Source organism: Pistacia vera, unplaced genomic scaffold, assembly GCF_008641045.1.
Source record: "Pistacia vera cultivar Batoury unplaced genomic scaffold, PisVer_v2 Contig98, whole genome shotgun sequence".
NCBI lineage: Eukaryota > Viridiplantae > Streptophyta > Magnoliopsida > Sapindales > Anacardiaceae > Pistacia > Pistacia vera.
In genome coordinates this window covers 60,075-74,327 of record NW_022196867.1, presented here as the reverse complement: position 1 = coordinate 74,327, position 14,253 = coordinate 60,075, and the positions used below count along the sequence as shown (strand labels likewise).

At 37.1% G+C, this 14,253-nt stretch overlaps 1 non-coding gene across 1 annotated transcript; it reads left to right on the top strand.

Annotated features, from left to right (window-relative positions):
* Positions 1 to 6,106: 6,106 nt before the first annotated feature.
* On the top strand, positions 6,107 to 6,213 carry LOC116121420. Its single transcript, XR_004126726.1, has one exon. It is a non-coding gene; the product is annotated as a small nucleolar RNA R71 (small nucleolar RNA).
* The last annotated feature ends 8,040 nt before the right edge of the window (positions 6,214 to 14,253 follow it).

Below are 14,253 nucleotides of genomic sequence, written 5' to 3'. Positions count from 1 at the left end.
TTTTTGCGTTCTAGATCAAGATGTGCGGCTAATTTCCTTCTTCAGTTCAAGGGGATTTTGAAGCCTAATTTCATGTCATTGGTGTAACCTGACTCTAGTAACATTGTTCTTAATCTCGTTTTTATTGGAATTGTTTATGTTATTCTGTTTTAATTGTTTGTGATTCTTGTTTGAGTGATTTAGTTTTGGCCTGCTAAATTGTTTAATCAGAATTTACCTGTTAGAATTAGGAATTGTGATCCGTAATTGTCCCTTTTCTATTCAACGAGTGACACATGATGATAGCTGATTATGGACAAGTTTTCGGTCTATTGTCTTGAATAACATAACCTAAGTTAAATAATCCGAGCTTGCGTGATTTTTGCTTAGATTGATCTATTCTCCTAATTCTTAAGGCTGCCATTGAATTAAATTTAGAGAGCTTGTTCTAGGTTGTTCAAGGGTTAGTATCTACTCAAAGAGCTTGTTTCAGTAGTGACAAACTAAGGGAGAATTCGGATAACAGAGCTTGTTGTTTCCTAGGGTCAATAGTTCCATAATGACGAGATAGAATAGTGTTACGGTTACTTTACGTCCAATGCATGTTTTGGTGGATATTGAACCGAGAATTGATTGTTTAACCTGATATTTTATTTCTCTGTTTTACTTTAGTTTGCCTTCATTACAAACCCCCTTTCATTACTGTTGTTATGTTTACTGTTTAGAGTTTAATTTGCGTTTCTGTTGTTTTTATTGTTTTAGAATATAGAAATTAATCGAGTCATTCCCTGTGGGATCGACCCTTGCTTGCCCTTTATATAATTCAGTAGTCAGGTTAGTAAGGTTAATTAATTTGGTGCATTCGGCACATTACCAGTGTTCGTCACGGCGAAGTAAATTTTTGCCACGGCAAAACCTGGGTTTCATATGCAATAATTAACCTTGAGTTCTCGATGCCGTGGCGAAATCAAAAATTGCCTCGGCGAAGTCTAAATTAATTTCTTCTCCATCCAGTAGATTTCATGCAGTGGAGAAAATTGAATTTGCCGGGGCGAAAATTGGACTCAATGTTTTTCTCGGCAGTATCAAGAAAATTTCATGCCGTGGCAAAAATTGAATTCACCGGGGCAAAAACTGGACTTAATGTTTTCTTCTTCAAAGCTATAGATTTTCACCTGAAACAATGCAAACAACATCAATAAACTATCTTCTAACTCAACAAAAACACTTTCAAAATAAAAAAATAAAAACATCACAAAAATAGTCTAATTGAAAAAAACTTGGGTTGCCTCCCAAGAAGCGCTTGTTTATAGTTGGAAGCTCAACTTTTCCCAAGGATCCCATTTCGGAATGTCGAGTTTGATAGGCAGTGACTCGCAACTCAACGCTCCATCTATATATGACTTCAATCGCCACCCATTCACCTTAAATGTACCATTTTCCTCATGTGAGATCTCAACAACACCGTATGGGTAGACTTGGGTAACTATGAAGGGTTCGGACCATCTAGACTTAAGTTTTCCGGGAAAGAGTCTAAGTCTAGAATTGTAAAGCAATACTTTTTGACCCACTTCAAAGTTTTTCTTCATTATATGCTTGTCGTGCCACATCTTGGTATTTTCTTTGTAAATATGGGCATTTTCATAAGCTTTGTGATGAAACTTATCAAGTTCATTCAATTTAAGCATTCTTTCATCCCCAGTAGCTTGTAAATCCATGTTTAGCTGCTTGTCTGCCCAATATGCCTTATGCTTGAGTTCCACTGGCAAGTGACATGCCTTCCCATACACCAAACGGAACAGAGACATACCAATTGGAGTCTTAAACGTAGTACAGTATGCCCATAATGCATCATCTAACTTTCGTGACCAGCCCTTCATGGATGCCTTAACCGTCCTTTCTAGAATTCTTTTCAGCTCCCTGTTTGAAAGTACCGCTTACCTACTGGTCTGAGGATGGTATGGTGTAGCAACTCTATGTGTCACTCCATATTTTCCCAAGAGAGCGTCAAACTGCCTATGGAAAAAATGAGTTCCACCATCACTGATGATTGCCCGTGGTACTCCAAAACTTGAGAACATGTTTTTCCACTTTGGCATCGTTAAAGGGTAATGCAACTACTTCCACCCATTTCGACACATAGTTAACAGCCACCAAGATTTATAGATTTCCATATGAATTCGGGAAAGGGCCCATGAAGTCAATCTCCCACACGTCGAAAAGTTCAACGACTAAAATGTTACTCAACGACATCTTATCTCTCCTTGAAATATTTCCACTCTGTTGACATTGGTCACATTCTTGAACCAATCGGAAAGCGTGATTGAATAGACTTAGCCAATAAAATCCAGATTGAAGGACTTTAGCTGCTGTTCTAGTTCCTCCAAAGTGACCACCGACTTCCTTCTTATGGCAATGCCTTAAAATACTCTCTATTTCCTCTTTAGGGACACACCTTCGTATCATTTGATCTGCACAGTGTTTATACAAAAACGGTTCTTCCCAGAAATAGAATTTCAAGTCAGACAAAAAATTCTTCTTTTGCTGGAGAGTCATGCCATTTGGAAGCACTCTTGATGATAAGTAATTTGCAATATCCGCATACCAAGGTGCTTCTTCAATTCTCATCAATTTATCATCCGGGAATGTCTCCTTGATTTGAGTTTCCTCTTCACTTCCCTATGCTGGTTGTTCAATCCCTGATAGATGATCTACTACCACATTTTCTGACCCTTTTTTGTGTCGGATTTCCAATTAAAACTCTTGCAGTAGTAGGATCCATCTTATTAGCCTTGGTTTTGCTTCTTGCTTTGCCAGCAGGTGCTTGAGCGTTGAATGGTCTGTGTAGACAATCACCTTAGCACCTAGCAAATAATAGCGAAATTTGTCAAATGCAAAAAATGACGGCTAAAAGTTCTTTTTCAGTAGTGGTGTAATTCAACTGTGCATCGGTTAGTGTCTTGCTACCATGCTGAATTACATGCAAAACCTTATTCCTTCTTTGTCCTAAAACCGTTCCTAATACAAAATCACTAGCATCACATCAATTCAAATGGGAGTTCCCAATTGGGAACTGCAATAATAGGTGCAGACACTAATAATTTCTTAAGAGTTTGAAAAGCATGCATGCATTCATCATCGAAATCAAAAGAGGCATCTTTAATCAACAAATTGCAAAGAGGTTTAGAGATTTTGGAGAAATCCTTTATAAATCTTCTATAGAACCCCGCATGCCCTAGGAAACTCCGGACTGCCTTGACATTTGCAAGTGGTGGCAGCCTCTCAATCACTTCCGTTTTGGCTCGATCCACTTCAATGTCATTCTTTGAAATTCGGTGATCGAGTACTATTCCTTCTTGAACCATGAAGTGACACCTCTCCCAGTTGAGCACCAGATTTGTATCTTGACATCGCTGCAAAACAAAGGAAAGGTTAGACAGACAACTATCTAAAGAAGAACCAAATACAGAGAAATCATCCATGAAGACTTCTATGAACCGCTCCACCATGTCACCTAATATCCACATCATGCCACCTAATATCCACATCATGCATCACTGGAATGTGGCTGGTGCATTGCACAACCCAAAAGGCATCTTTCTGTAAGCAAAGGTACCGTATGGATAAGTGAATGTCGTCTTTTCTTGATCTTCAAGGGCAATGGGAATCTGATTATAGCCTGAATAGCCATCCAAGAAACAATAATACGTATGCCCCGCAAGTTTTTCCAACATTTGATCAATGAAAAGAAGTGGAAAATGATCATTTCTTATTGCTTCATTCAGCTTCCTATAGTCGATGCACACCCTTTAACCCGTGACTGTCCTAGTCGGTATCAATTCATTGTTTTCTTTCTTTATTACCATGATACCTTATTTCTTTGGAACCACTTGCACCGGGTTCACCCAAGGACTATCTGAAATAGGGTAGATGATGCCTGCATCTAAGAGTTTGACTACTTCCTTTCTCACCACTTCCTTCATAGAATATTCAATCTCCGTTGTGGTTGCACCCTAGGCTTGAAATTATCTTCCATGAGTATCTTGTGCATACAAAAAGATGGAGAAATGTCTTTAATTTCGGAAATGGTCCATCTAATGACTAATTTATGCTCTCTTAGCACTCGAATCAACCTCCCTTCCTCCACTTTACTCAGCCTTGCATTGATGATCACCAGAAAGGATTCTGATACACCAAGATACACATATTTAAGGTAAGATGGTAAAGGCTTCAGTTTAAGCTTTGGAGGTTCTTCCGTTCTTGCCTTTTCCTTCTCTTTTTCTATGTCAAAATCTTCAAATTCTGGATCTTGGCTTGTTTTTATCAATTGAAGTGCTTCCAAAAGCCTAGCACACTCATTCTTCTTTGGCTCGTCTACCTCGGTTGTTTTGGATTGGGCAATGCAAGCTTCTAGAGGTAGATGATGGGTGTTCTCTTTGATGGTATCCGCTACAAGTCTATCCACCAAATCCACACTAAAACATGAATCTGACTCTGATGGAAATTTCATGGCCTCGAAGACATTAAATGTCATCGTTTCATGTTGGACCCTTAGGATCAACTTCCCTTCTTGTACATCAATTAAGGCTCTTCCGGTAGCAAGAAATGGTCGTCCCAACATGAGAGGAATCTCCTTGTCTTTTTCCATATCCAACATAACAAAGTCTGCCAGGAATATGACTTTGTCCACCTTAACCAGTACCTCTTCAACAATACCCCTTGGATGCTTGATGGATCAATCTGCAAGCTGCAAAGATACAGTTATAGGCTTCACTTCATGAATCCCTAGTCTCCTAAAAATAGAAAAAGGCATTAGATTAATACTCGCACCTAGATCATATAAAACTCTATCAAATGCAATATCTCCTATAACACAAGGGATAGTGAAACTCCCTGGATCCTTGAGTTTTAGAGGTAGTTTCTTCTGTAGAATGGCACTACACTCCTCTGTAAGCATCATTGTTTCCTCATCTTCCAACTTTCTTTTGTTTGACAGAATTTCCTTGAGGAACTTAGCGTAGCTTGGCATCTGCTGCAAGGCATTTGCAAAAGAAATGTTAATATGCAATTTTTTAAATATCTCAAGGAATTTTATGAACTGCTTATCCTAATTTTGCTTTCTGAGCCTCCGAGGAAAAGGCACAGGAGGGGTATGATGTGACAACTCTAGCGGTATCTCAGGAAATGGCAATTTTTCCTTCTTTTGCTTTGGCATCTCTTCCTTCTTTGGTTTTTCTTCTCTAGGTCTCGTTGGCTTTTCCTCAACAATGATTTCTTCCTTGATTTCTTCATCGGACTCTTCCTTTTCTTTTGGTGGGTTCTTATCTTTCCTTTTTTGTTCAACCTCTTCCAAGACTGTTCCACTTCTTAAAGTTATTGCATTTGCTTGTTCACATGGATTTGTCATTATGTTACTTGGTAGGGAGCCTTGAGGTCGCTTATTCAACTTTTCGGCTATTTGACCTATTTGTCTTCCAAGTTTCGAATCGATGCCTCTTGGTTTCTAAAGTTCGCCCTCGTCTTACTCATAAAACCTATGGTTTCTTGCAAGAACTTCCCGAACATATCCTCCAATTTCGACACTTTTTGATCCCATGGTTGATAGGTCACCCCTACTTGATTGTTTGGCACTGTTCTTTGATTCCATTGATTATTCTGATTGCCCTAGGACAAGTTTGGATGATTTCTCCAACCAAGATTATACGTGTTGGAGAAAGGATTGTTCTGTTGTCTTTGATTCCTAGCCAAATAGTTGACTTGTTATGATGATGAGGAAGCTAAAGCAAAATTGTTCCCCACTTGGCATTCAATGCTCCATGGTTACCTGCACAAAAATCGCATGTTACTTGAGGTGTTTGAATTGAATTTACTTGCATACCTCCTAATTGTTTCTAAAGTGCTGTTAGTTAGGCTGAAATGGCCGTGTAAGCATCAACTTCATGAATACCCATGACTTCTTCGGATGAATTCTTTCATTGGGTCTCTGATAGTTGTTACTTGCCAAGACTTCAAGTAACTCATAAGCTTCTTTAGGTGTCTTGTTTTGCAATGCTCCTCTAGATGTTGCATCTACCATTGTTTGCAAAACAACCCATTATAGAAGGTTTGGACTTGCATCCAAACAGGCAAACCATGGTGTGGACACTTTCTCAGCAGTTCCTTATATCTCTCCCATGCTTCATAAAGTGATTCGTTCTCTTCCTGCATAAATGATGTGATATCGTTTCTCATCTTTGCTGATTTCATTGGTGGGAAGTATTTGGTCAAGAACCTTTGTTCCGATTCATTCCAGGTGGTGATTGTTCCTGCTGGTAGTGTCATTAACCATCCCTTTGCTTTATCTCTTAATGATAATGGAAATAATCTTAACCTGATGGCATCATCTGACACTCCATTTGCCTTAAATGTGTCGCATATCTCTAAGAAGTTAGCAATGTGTGAATTTGGATCTTCCTTTGCATCTCCCCCAAATTGTACCGACTGTTGGATCATTTGGATGATTACCAGCTTTATTTCAAAATTGTTGGCTTGCATCGGTGGTCTAGTGATACTTGGACCACTACCATCAACTAAGGGTACTGAGAATTCCCTCAAAGTTCTGTTTTCAGCCATTTCAATGACTATTACCTCTCGTTCTCTTCTCTCTCTGATAAGTCTTCTTGCAATTCTTTCAATCTCTGGATCAATAGTAACCACTGGATGATGTCTTGCTCTTCGTATAAACTACACAAGACAGAAAGAAAGTGTGATATCACAAGTGAATAAAAAGAACAAAAAAATTAAGCTAAAAACAATTAAAACAAAAGTAAAACTCCAATCTAGTGAAAACTAGAAAACTTCAATATTAACACAAAATCAATCCTCGGCAACAGCGCCAAAAACTTGATGCGTATTTTAACAAACATGCAATGTAGTAAGTGCACTAGTCGCAAAAAGTAATAAAATGATGAGAACAGTATCGTTCCCACGAGGATTGCGTGTTAAGTACTAATTTTCCTAGTTTTGTAACTAGTTGAAGAACACGAAGATTGTTGGATTTGCGGGAGACAATAAAAGCAAAAATTAACACAAAATCAATAACGTAAATTAAAATCTAACTAATTAAGAAAATATCAATTCAAGACAAAAAGGTTAGGATTTCGACTTCACTAGGATGCTCTGATTCAATCTACGGTTGTTGTTGCCTTCAAACTCATATGCAAGGATTATAAATCGGACACCTTAATCTGCAAAATATACCTTCTCAGGCTATATTCTCCTACTTATCCTTATTAAGCTTCCGCACCCAACAAAATGAAGAATAACAGTTCCAAGTCTATTAAGCCAAGTGGAATCCTAAAGTGATTTCATAGATCTCCGAACCTATCTCTAGCGTTCATTCAATCTATGGTATTTACTCTGAGGAGCTAACACATGAATCACTTCTTAGTCTCATCATGCTCAACATTTAATTGAACCAAAGAAAACTCAACATTCAATTGCATTAAGAACAAGGATAAACACATAATCCAAGCAATAGAACTTAAAAACATCTATTTATAGATTTAACCATTGTAATCCAAGTTAGATCAAAACCCTAACCCAAAAGTGAGTTAGTTCATATTCAAATTAAAGAAAATCAGAATATAGACTGTAAATAAAGAGCTCAACATGCTAAAACAATAAGAAAAGAATGAAATCTTCCTTAATTGAAGACCCAAAATGCTTCCAATCTCCAATTTCTTCCTTTTCTTCCCTAACAATCTCCAACTCCCTTACAAAATGAGCTAAGGCTCTCTTAAATAGTCGGCCAAAACCATAGGATTCAAGACTAAAACTGCACAACGCACCGTTTTTACAAAACAAATAACTCCAGGATTCGCCGCGGCTCGCGACGAAACTTTAAAATGCAAAGTTAACCCGTGAGTTTCATGCAGTGGCGAAACCTTGTCTTCAAATAGTTGAAATTACAGAACTACCCTTGCATGCTCCAATGCTTGAATCTCCAGTTTTCTCTTTCCTTCTCTTTCATTTGAGCTTCAAGGGCGCTTCCAATCAACCTCCGAACATTCCTGACTCTGAAAACTCTCAAGTTTGAATCAATTGACCTCGTTTTTGCTCCGTTTCAATCTGGAAATGTGTTTCCGACCTGAAATATGAAATGAATGAATAAAGTGGTAGTTCGAGCCTAAAAGCAAAGGAAAGTATCCGAAAATCCTACCAAATAGCAAAGAAAAACAGTATAATCCACGGATTATCAATGTTGTTTCTGCTTGGTCAGAAGAGTGCTGACAATTTAGAATTGTCTTCTTGTCAGTCAGCAGTTTTACTTATTTTACATATAAGTTCTTTATACAATGATAGGTAATTTAGTTCCTGAGCTAATTCATTCCTATTGCTCTTTTATGGTTTAGATTTATGCTGTCATTTTTCATTTCATTGAGCTCCTTATTCAGACTTGCAGTTGAGACGTCAGTTTTAGCTTCTTTAGAGCAATACATTCTTGTCAATAGAAGCAACTTTCAGTGTGGGGCTGCTGATTTATCAGCCACGATGTGGCTGGTGAATCTTTATGGCTTCTTTAGGAATTTTGCCGGCAAAAGCTACCAGATCTCCTACAGTCTAGAAGCTGAGAGGATCCTGTTCTATTTAGTGACTGAAAATGAATGAGATTTGCCTTTTGCAGTGATCCACTCATCATCACTGAGGTGGTTGTTCCAACAAGAAAAAATTAGCAAGCCATTGTCATACCAAATCCTGAAGTTCTGTAGAAGCTATGGAATGGATGTTGCTGTCCATGGTAGTCAGACTATTAATGAAAAGGTGATTACAGAGTTGGTAGCAGCAGGAGATAACCATGCAGCTGCCATTCTGGTTTGCTTATTGATAGAGCTTGTAGACCAAGAAGGCCACGAGCATGACATAGTAGTAGTAGTAAATTTCATGGAAAAAGATATTGACATCTTTCCAACTACTTCAGATCAATTATGTTTGCATGGGATAAGCAAAGAAATCCGTGCACTTTTTTACAAATCAAACCACTATTCACTGCAAACATTTATGGCGATTTCACTTGTAACATTTAACATTTTACGCTCAGTGCACCCTGAATTACTCTCTGACAATGAAGCCTAGGTAGTAGTAACTATAAAGGTAACTGTCTTAACTCTGTCTTATTTTAGTATGATCACGATTAAAGGGCATTGACTCGACTTCTCTCACTTTCTAGTTAATTGACTGCCTGGTCTCTATAGTGGCTGTGCATGGCTGGACTCATGAAAGTCTAATAGTTATAGGCATTCTTTCCTTAATTTTGCACCATTACTCAAACAATGCTCTTCAAAAACAATTATTCTAAGTACTTCCTTGGTCAGTACCATCAATAGCACCATTGATACTGTTTGTTCAAAGGGACCAGCGTTGACTGATTATGATGAGGGAGCAAACACAGGAGAAAGCCTGATATTTGTGCTTCTACCATACTATTTCTATTTAAGAAGGTAAGCACCCTTCATTGATGCACCTGTATGATTCCAAGCGATAAAATCTAACTTCTCTGTTGCCTTAGTTTACATGCTGCTTTACCAGACCCCATGGAATGGCAAAATTTTGTTGATCCATTGAACTCAAAGCAATCACTCACAGCAGTCAGCATCCAGTACCATGATTTGTGCAAGCTGATGCATTTTGGGTCCCCTTCAGTCAAGCTTGTCTCTTCATATTGTCTTTTGGAATTGTTCACCAGATTATGAGACCAGAAAAGTAGAGAACATAAGGAGCTGAATTGCTCCACAGGTTTCCTAATATCCATAATGGCTGTGTTAGAAGGCCTTGTTTTTTATAGTGACATCAGGGTGGCTATGAACTGTGGACTCTGCCTACCAATGGTGCTAGGGTGGGAAAACCTGGATTTGCAGGAGAAGAGAATTATTGCCTAGAATTATTGGTACAGGCCGAGTGTAGAAGAGATGGCATTGTCTTTGGCTGCTCCATGTTTAGCATCGAAATCTTTCTTTAATCTTCACAAGCCTGCAGTGAATGTAGCTGTTGCATTGCCAAAACTTGACAATATTCCTTTGTGGTTAAGAACTGTGTTTGATGATTCCTGCGTAGGGGCTAGGAATGTCAGCAAAGAAATGGTGCTTCTATTTCGAGAATTACTTAATTCCGATTTCTTGAAGGCAGATCAAATTGCTAGTCTCAATCATGTGCTGCAGGTAACAGTTTTTCGTTCTTTATCATGTGCTTTTGCTCCGTCCATTTTGACAATCGGATAAAATCATTTTGCATATTTAATAACGGACAGTGGTTTCCTATATCCTTGTTCTATGGTTTCTTTTATCAACATATAAAAGGAAAGATTGTGAGTTTCATTTTCCATTTGATATTGCAGGCGTGCAGAAAAGACATGTATAGCAACAGTACTCAAGATGACCGCTGGGATGGGCAGGCAGAGAAGAAGTTCACCGCATTGCACGATTTGAGAGAAGTACGTGAGTATCTCATTCACTTAATGTCATCTCAATTGTCTATGAAATCATAAAATGGAGATATGAGATTGTTAGAAGAACTCGAAAACTTCTTTAGGTCATGATGATAGCTAGAAAAATGTTATTCTTTAGTCAGAATTTGGGTCCTCATAAATTTGAGGCTCAGTTACCCTAAAAGGATTTACCTTCATCTATCAAAATCCTCATCTTGAAGTGTAACACAAAAGAAGAAACTAGATGCATTTATTGTCGCATACACTTTTTTGTTTAGGTTATTATTACTCAAATCTTTTACACATATGCTTAGCCCTTAATTCAAAGTAATCTAGTAGACTTGGGTTAAAAGTTAAAGTTAGTTATTTTTAATATCAATTAAGTAATGCTTTGTATGACATTCTTTTATTCTTTGCCATTGAGGAGACTGTACACTGTTTTAAAACTCGGATCGGACAGACCGATCTAACCAGTTCGACCGGGACCCAGTCGTGTGTTCTGTCTGAGTTAATATAAAACCTGGTTATACTCAAAAACCTGTTTTAAACCGTTATTAAACCGGATGAACAGTGAAAATTGCCTGGTCCAATCGGACCACCTGGTAAACCGGCTCAGTATTTCAAAAGTAAAAAAAAAAGCCCTAAATCTATTCTTTTTTCAGTTTCTCTATGCAAAAGCACCTCTGAAATCGCCACTCAATCTCAATCAACTCCACTCTCTAAAGTCTCAAGTCACAACCATTGTTTCAATCGCAACTCCACTCTCTGAAATCGAGGATGACGCCTCCCTCTCTCGTTGGAAATCGACGACGACGACACCTCCCTTGCTCGAAATTGACAACAGTGACGCCTCTTTCCCTCGCTTAAGCTTTGTAAAGGTATTTCTTTGGAAGTTTTGTTATTTGTCTTTGTTTTTATTCTCTTTTTCTAGATTTGGAAGTTTTGTTTTGATTATAATGCTTAGTTTTGTTTTGATTTGGAAGTTTGGGTTTATTTTGGTTCTCTTTCGACTGAGTTGGTTTATTTGATTAGAAGCTTAAAAATGGGTTACATCTAGTTTATTTGATTCTCTTTTTCTGGATTTTGAATTTATGTTTTGATTATTTGATTGGAAGTTTTGTTTTTATTATAATGCTTGGTTTATTTGACTGGAAGTAGATTTTTTCTTTTTTTTGGCAAGATCCTCCAAATTTGGAAGTTTTGTTTTGATTATTTGATTGGAAGTTGCAGAATTATTTTACTCGAATTCTGGAAGATAATTTGAAGGTACCCTGATTATTTGTGTTTTCTCCCTCAGGCTGAATAACCTGGATTTGCCCAAACTTGAGAATAAAGATATAATGCTTAAAAGTCAAGGTGCCTTTTGGAATAGCATTCTATTTCCGCATTTCAGGCATGTTGTAATCTACAAAAGTTTTTGTCAATTATAAATTTTTGGTGGAGCTATAACATATAATATTGTATACTGAAACAAGTTTTATATATAAGGGAATCGTATCTGTCGAATTTAATTGGCATCTTTTTACCTTTTTGTTTGTAGCAAATTCTAATTGCTATGCAAATGCAAAGCCTTTGTTATGATAACAAACCAATAATTTATGCCCTTTATAAGTTACATAGTAACATCCAGATCATTGTGGTTTAGTTACCTACTTGTTTTTGTTTTTGTTTAAGCTGAATTAGGAAGTTGTGTATGAGTTTTGTGGTTTACCACTATTTGGTAACTATGGATATTATAGTTACGTGTTTATTGCTTTTGTATCATCTCACAAAAGATACGTCTTTCATTTTATAGGCTATTGTAAAGCCTCCTAGAATGCATTCATAATATGCTAGTGTTTTAATATGTCAAGTATATTCTAAATTATTGTTGTTATTGCTTGTATGCCAGGTAGATAAAACTTAAAAACAAACAATGTCATCATCTGAGTTTTTTCACAATCTAGTAGAAGTAGGACTGATATAGCATGGGGACATGATATTGAGGGTGTAGATCTAAGTGTGTGGAGCTCAATCAACATTTGCACCAAATGTTTTGTTATTAATTATTATGTGACTATCTTTTTAATATTTTGTCACTTAATTTGTAATGGATAAACTCATCATGTTAGGACTGTTGTTAAATCAGGTTAGGATTGTCATTGAATTTGAATCATGTTGGGATAGTAATTAAGTTGTTATTGAAAATTTGAAACTTTTTCAAAAATCTGGATTTTTTTTTTTTTTTTGGCAGTGCTGATGTTAGCATGATGACATCAGCGATCTAACTGGCCGATCCGACCAGTAGATTGGACTGTTCGACTCATGACCCAGGCAGTTGAACGGGTTGCCCTTTGATTCGGGTTTTAAAACAGTGAGACCGTGTTGCATATTATTTTTTAATGTTCCAAAATACGCATTCTAATATAGAATACATTTAGTTTTATCAATTTTTTTAATTTATTTAAAACCTATTAATGATTATGATCTATGTTCAACTATATAGAGGTTTTTGTATTACTCTTGTACATAAACTTAATGGTAGCTAATTATAGTCATAATTAACACATTCAAAATAAGTATTTTGTATTTTACAATAAAAAACCAAAAAAAAAAAACAATTTGGTAAATTGTCCTATTAAATGAATATGCTCATCCTCAATACTATCAAATAACACATGTTCAAATTCAACATTCTGGTCTATCATAACAGCACCTGTCAAGCTTTGCTTCCAGAAAGTGACCACTTAAGGTTTCTTACATCATAAGTTCATAACAGTTATGGTAAAGGTAATCTTGTATAGTAATATTAGGTTTTCAGCATCTTGACACATCATTCTTTCACATCACGACATGACAGACATGGCAGTTGTCACATTAACAAAATACCACATCATTTTTCCCCCAAATTTAAAAAAAGAAAATAAAAAAACCCAATATTTTAATTCCCCTGAATCTAATCTCTCACCCAAAATAAAATCAAAACGTCAAACTCTCTCCTTCCCTATAAATCTCTCTCAAAATTGCCCAACAAATCAGTCTTCCACCACCGCCATGCGCAACTCCTCTTCCTAAATAAAAAATTTCTCTCCCAAAATCCAATTGAAACCTAGAATGGAAATTAAACTTAGCACCGTCATTTGCGACTCCTATTCCACCACCATCATTCACAACTCCTCTTCCACCACAGCAGGCTATCGTCTTCCACCACCACTCGCCACCGACATTCGCGACTCCTCTTCCACCACCACAAGCTATCCTTTACAAACCCACACGTTTCAGGCCACCAATCTATCATCTTCCACCACCACCAACCTATCATTTTCAAAGGTGAATCTTTGAGTTCTTGAATTGGTTTTGTAAGTTTATTTGATTGCTTATTTCTAAAAGTTGTTTAGGATTTTTGGGATTTTCTAATTGTTCATTTTTATATGTTTGATTGAATAGATTGCAGTCTGAACTGATGGCTTTAATGGTAAGAACACTGATATATAATTTTTTTTTTCTTATTAACTTCTAATTTTCTATTTGGATGGAGAGAAGATTAAGAACCCATAAATGGAATTCATTAAGAAAAATAACTTAATTAAAATTTTAAGTTGCTCACCAATTGGTGCGGATGGCGAGTGGGCAGTGGGAGGGTGTGGGGCTTGTTGTTTCTGGTTTGTTTCATGGTGCATTTGGCAAGTGTTGTTTCTGGAGGAAGGGAATCTTGTTTCGTTTTTTTTTTCTCTCCTGGTGTGTGGGTTGATTTTTGGTTTGGGGTCCTGTGTTGTGGCTACTACGACCTATCCCTTAGGGTTGTTGTGTGTTGTTTGTGTGGCTGGTGAGGG